The sequence below is a fragment of the Apium graveolens genome, chromosome 6, assembly GCF_009905375.1.
Source record: "Apium graveolens cultivar Ventura chromosome 6, ASM990537v1, whole genome shotgun sequence".
Lineage (NCBI taxonomy): Eukaryota > Viridiplantae > Streptophyta > Magnoliopsida > Apiales > Apiaceae > Apium > Apium graveolens.
This window is the reverse complement of record NC_133652.1, coordinates 231,676,435-231,682,799: the sequence shown is the minus strand read 5'-3', so window position 1 is coordinate 231,682,799 and position 6,365 is coordinate 231,676,435.

Genomic DNA, 6,365 nt, shown 5'->3' with positions numbered 1-6,365 from the left:
CCTGGTCGAAACCCAGGTCGTGGATCCTAGTCGAAATCAAACAACCAGGAAGCAAAGAAAGACACTAGTTTTCGACCAAAATCCAGGTCAAAGGTTCGACTAGGATCCTGGTCGAAAGCCAGGTCGTGGATCCTAGTCGAAGTCCTTCGACCAGGATTGGAAAGCTGGCCCAAAATTCGACTAGGATCCAGGTCGAAATTTCGACTAGGATCCTGGTCGAAAAAGGGCTGAAAATTTGAGAATATTTGTGAAAAATTGCAGAAAATGTGAAAAAATCTCGAAAAAAAGGAAAAATCCTGAAAAATACCAGAAAATTCCTACAAAATAGGGAGAAGGTAAGAAAATAGAAAGGGAAGTTTTTAAACGACCCTGAAGCCATATACAAGGCAAATCGTTGTAAGCGTGTAGGTCGCTCCACACTTTACGCAAAATGATACCCTGAAAGGGAATGAACAAACTTAACTTTTGCGAAATCTTATACGATTTCCCAAAAGTTGGGGGACAAATGATAGGGATAAATAAATCCTGATTATGTAATTAAATATTACAGTAATTATACATGATTTGGGCTGCTAGGCCCAATAAGAAGATGTATCACATTCAGACCAAAAAGGTTAACACATTGATCAGGCCTGATGGACCAGATCAGGCCTGATGGAACAAAAAAGGCCCAAAAACCCTGAATATTAATTAATTTCGTAATTAATTAATAAGAGAAAAATCAGCTATTGAGAAGAGTCCAAATAAGGACATAAATCCTTGCAGATTAGCCTCTAAGGGACCTAGAAGGATAAGGAATCAGTTTCCTACTATATAGGACTCTAAAGTCCATTCTAATTCTGAGACTTGGCTACCAAGTCCAATTCAAGGACCACCAACATCTATATAAGGGGTCTCACCCCATAAATCAGAACTACATTTTTTAGCTTGATTCTCTAATTCACAGAGATACGTAGGCATCTCGTAAAGACAGAGTTAAGCTACGAAACACGAGAGCAGCCATTAAAGGTCTTGAGCTCCCGAACCTTAGCAATAAATACAACAAATAATAACCTTAGTTTTTTATCCATAACACCGATCATTCTATTATATATCCATGAGGTATTGTGGAGGATATCTTGGTCAAGGTTGATAAACTCATCTTCCCTGCTAATTTCGTAATTCTTGATTTTGAGGAGGATAAGAAGATTCCCATGATTTTGGGAAGACCTTTCTTGGCGACTAGCCAAACCTTGATAAATGTGCAAAAGGGTGAGCTTATAATGCGAGTGCTAGATCAGGATGTAACTTTTAATGTGTTCAATGCTATGAAATTTCCTACATAAAATGAGGAGTGTTTTAAGGTCGAAATGGTCGATACTTTGGTTAATTCTGAACTCGATCGATTGCTAAGGTCCGATGCCTTAGAAAAATCCTTATTGGGGAATTCTGATAGTGAAGATGACGAAGGTGATGAGCACTTGCAATATCTGAATGCTTCTCCCTGGAAGAGGAAGATTGATATGCCTTTTGAATCTCTTGAATGGAGGAACTGAACAAAGCTCCTAAACGCCTCAAACCATCTAATGAGGAAGCTCCTACTCTTGAGCTTAAGCCTTTAGCTGAACATTTGAGGTATGCATTTTTAGGTGATGCATCTACTTTGCCTTTTATTATTGCATTTGACCTTTCAGGTAGCGACGAGGAGAAGCTTTTGAGGATTCTAAGAGAGTTCAAATCGGAAATTGGATGGACTATAACAAATATTAAGGGAATCAACCCTTCTTATTGCATGCATAAAATTCTGCTAATGGAAGGTAGTAAGCCTACAGTTGAGCAGCAAAGAAGACTTCATCCGATCATGAAGGAAGTAGTAAAGAAAGAAATTCTTAAGTGGCTGGATGCAGGGATTATTTATGCCATTTCTGACAGTTCTTGGGTGAGTCCAGTTCAGTGTGTACCGAAGAAGGGAGGTATCACAGTTGTTGCTAATGAGAAGAATGTGCTCATTCCTACTCGAACAATCACGGGATGGAGAGTTTGTATGTACTACATGATGCTGAACAAGGCCACTAGGAAGGATCACTTCCCTCTACCTTTCATTGACCAAATGCTTGACCGATTGGCTAGTCACTAGTAATACTGTCTTCTGGATGGTTATTCGGGTTACAATCAGATTTGTATCGCTCTAGAAGATCAGGAGAAGAATACCTTCACTTGTCTATGTGGTACTTTCGCCTTCAGACGGGTTTCTTTTGGTCTGTATGGTGTACCAGCAACATTTCAGAGATGTATGATAGCCATCTTTTTGGATATAATTGGCCAGAATGTGGAGGTGTTCATGGATGACTTCTCTGTATTTGGCGATTCTTTCGAAAAATGCTTGCAAAATCTTGGACATGTTCTCAAGAGGTGTGTTGAGACCAACTTGGTTCTCAATTGGGAGAAATGTCACTTTATGGTGTGACAGGGAATTATTCTTGGGCATAAGTTTTCTAGTAAGGGTCTTGAGGTGGACAAGGCTAAGGTGGGGGTCATTGAAAATTTTCTTCCACCAATTTCTTGGGCATGCTAGTTTCTATAAGTGTTTCATCAAGGACTTCTCTAAGATTTCGAAGCCATTGTGCAGTTTGCTAGAGAAAGATGTCCCTTTCAAGTTTGATGACGAGTGCCTTGCCGCTTTTGAGATATCGAAGAAGAGTTTAATCCCGGCACCTGTCATAACTGCACCTGACTGGAATGAACCTTTTGAGATGATGTGTGATGCAAGTGACTATGCAGTTGGAGCTGTTCTTGGGCAGAGAAAGAACAACATATTTCATGTGGTCTACTACGCTAGTAAGACCTTGAAGGGTGCTCAACTGAATAATACTACTACGGAGAAAGAACTCGGGATGAAGGTGACAGTTTTCACTGATCATGCTGCAATTCGTTATCTCGTCTCGAAGAAGGACTCGAAGCCAAGGTTAATTCGATGGGTTCTTTTAGTTCAGGAGTTTGAGTTAGAGATCACGGACATAAAAGGGACTGAAAATCAAGTCGATGATCATCTTCGTGTTTGGAGAACCCTAATGCTACTTCACTGGACAAGACATTGATAAATGAGTCTTTTCCCGATGAGCAATTATTTGGATTGCAAGAGGAAGAATCGTGGTTCGCAGACATTATGAACTACCTTGTGAGTAACATCATGCCTCCCGAATTATCATACGCTCAAAGGAAGAAGTTTCTACATGAAGTGAAGTAGTATATGTGGGATGAGCCATTTCTTTTTCGACAAGGAGCTGACCAAATCATCAGGAGATGTATTCCTTACAGCGAAACGGGGAAGATCTTGCGAGATTTCCACTCAACGGCTTATGGAGGACATTATGGGGGAGAAAAGATACCAGCTTGTATTCTTCAAGCAGGTTTCTTTTGGCCAACCTTGTTTAAAGATGCTCATCAGTTTATTTTGAAATGTGATCGATGTCAACGTGTGGGGAATATGTCTAAGAGGGATTAGATGCCTCTTAATGTGCTTCTCGAGGTCGAATTCTTCGATGTTTAGGGAATTGACTTCATGGGGCCATTTATCTCATCTTGTAACAATCAGTATATCTTGTTGGCAGTTATTTATGTGTCGAAATGGGTTAAAGTTAAGGCGTTGCCAATGAACGATCCAAAAGTGGTGCTTAATTTTCTTCACAAGCAGATATTCACAAGGTTTGGAACTCCAAGAGTCATAATCAGTTATGAGGGGTCGCATTTTTGCAACCGCAAGTTCACCGCTATGATGCAAAGGTATAATGCGAATCATTGCATTGCTATGGCTTATAATCCTCAGACAAATGGTCAAGATGAGGTGTCTGACAGAGAGATCAAGCGCATCTTGGAGAAAGTTGTGTGTCCATTGAGGAAGGATTGGTCTTTGAAGCTTGATGAAGCTATTTGGGCTTATAGAACAGCATACAAGACTCCATTGGGAATGTCGGCATTTCAGTTGGTTTATGGTAAGGGGTGTCATTTGCCAGTGGAGCTCGAGCATAAAGCATATTGGGCTTTGAAGAAATTAAATCTGGATTTGGATGCAGCTAGTAAGAAGAGGATGCTTCAATTAAATGAGCTCGATGAGTTCCGACTTCAAGCTTATGAGAACAACAAAATGTGTAAGGAGAAAGTCAAGAGGTGGCATGATCAGGGTCTAGTGCTCAAATCATTTGTGCCGGGGCAACAAGTTCTTTTGTTTAACTCTCGTCTCCCTCTTTTTCCTGGAAAGTTGAAGTCAAGATGGCCAGGGCCGTTCGTTGTCAAAATAGTGTTTCCACATGGTGCGGTGGAGATTTTTGAGAATGATCTGGGCCAAGTATTCAAGGTAAATGGTTAGAGGTTGAAGCATTACTATAGTGACATGGAAAACCACGAGGTGGTTAGTGCCGTTTTATTGTCCGTTTGATCTCGAGTTTCTACGTCAAGCTAACGACGTAAAGTAAGCGCTTCTTGGGAGGCAACCCAAGTTTGTTGTACATTAGTAAGTAGAGGAAGCAAGAAGAAAAGAGAAAATCACAAAAAAATCAGAAAAAATAAAAAATTCAGGGCCAATTTCAGAAGCCAGGCACTCCCGCGGTGATCTAGCGCACGACCGCACTGAAATTACAGAGACACGGCGCGCCCGCACTGATCCAGTGTGCGACCGTGCCAATTTGGCAGAAGTAGAGCGCGCCCGCTGTCTTAGCGCGCGGCCGCGCACTAGCCGCGCCAAGGTCCCGACTCAGAAAAATAAAAATAACAGTTTTGAAGAGGAAAAATGGGATTTTTTCTACAAAATCAATTACTACCTGAATTTTACTCTCCCATATCCCAATTTTCCCTTTCCAAATCAAACCCATTATTCCCACTATTCCCATAATCAATTTCCACTTCTATTCCATATATAATTCTCTTTTCACCTCCTATAAATACATAGACTAATACACAAACTTCTTCACCATTTCACAAATTTTTGAAACACAAATTCTCTCTTAAACACAAACTCTTATTCTCTCTATTAAATTCCAATGGCACCCAAGAGACAAAGAACACAAGTAAGCAGTAGCACCACCGATTTTTCGAGTGCGGGTGGTTTGAGGTCGAGGTTTTCTACTCTTGAGGCTGAAACGGAGTATACGAGGCTTCTCTCGAAGCCTATCATCAAGGAGAGAGGTTTTCTTCCATCAGGGAAGGATGGTAAACTATTGGAGATGATTCTGGAAATGGGTCGGGTTCCTTTTTGCGAGGCACCCGCTTTTGTGCCCATGAGTGTTGTTCACGAGTTCTATGCGAATGCGAAGGCTGAGAAGAATGGATTTATGGTGGTGCGAGGGATGACTGTGGAGTATAGTGCTGATGCTATTAGGAGAGTGATTGAGTAGCCCGTGAGGAAGCCCAGGCAGGACACTTGGAATGACAAGACTCCAGAGGACTTTGAACTTGATATTATTGTTCTACACTATGCATGCCTGATACACATTGGAAAATCAAGAGGGGCACTACTGAGTACTCTACGTTCCCGGCTTCCAGCATGAACAGGTTTTCCCGTGCATGGAACGCGTTTATTTATGCTAACATCATGCCATCTTCGCATGTGCATGAGATTACTATGGAGCGTGCACAGCTGTTGTGGGGCATTCTTCAGGGTGATTATGTGGATATTTGGATGGTGATTTATCATGGTATTCTGAAGTTCTTGAGGGGGAGTACCACGGGGACTATACCGTATGCGTCCGTTGTGACGAAATAATGCGTGGAAGTTGGTGTTCATTGGCCAGCACATGAGCAATTGCAGATCCTGAGTGCTCCTATTGGCAACACTACTTTGGCTACGATGCAAGAGTGGAATGGAGGAAAACCCGATCTGAAGGGGTTTGGTTATACTTTTGACCATCTACCTGGTGGGAGGCCAGCTGCTGGGGCCACCCAGACGAGCAGAACTGTTTTGAGATCTCAGCTAGGAGATGAGGCGGGGCCATCGCAACAAGCACATGAGGAGGAGGAAGGAGTTGATATTAGAGTTCACATGAGCATGATGCAGTATAGGCATCTGGCTAGGAGGATGGATGCGATGCATGACGTCCATAACAGGTTTGCACGTGATCTCACCCAGGTATTGGGGACAGCTTTCAGAGCGACCGGTGTTGACATTCAGTGGCCAGTATTTGGTGAGGACTTCGTGTATCCACCTCCAGACACGCCTATCACTCCACCCGTTGAGGGTGAGGATCCTGATTCGGATTAGGTATGCCTGATTCCTTACTATTACCTTCATTGAGGACAGTGAATATTTTAAGTTTGGGGGTAGTAGTTGAAGAAATATATTTTGTATGAGTCGCATATAGTTTGCATATTCATGATAGTTTAGTTCATATAGT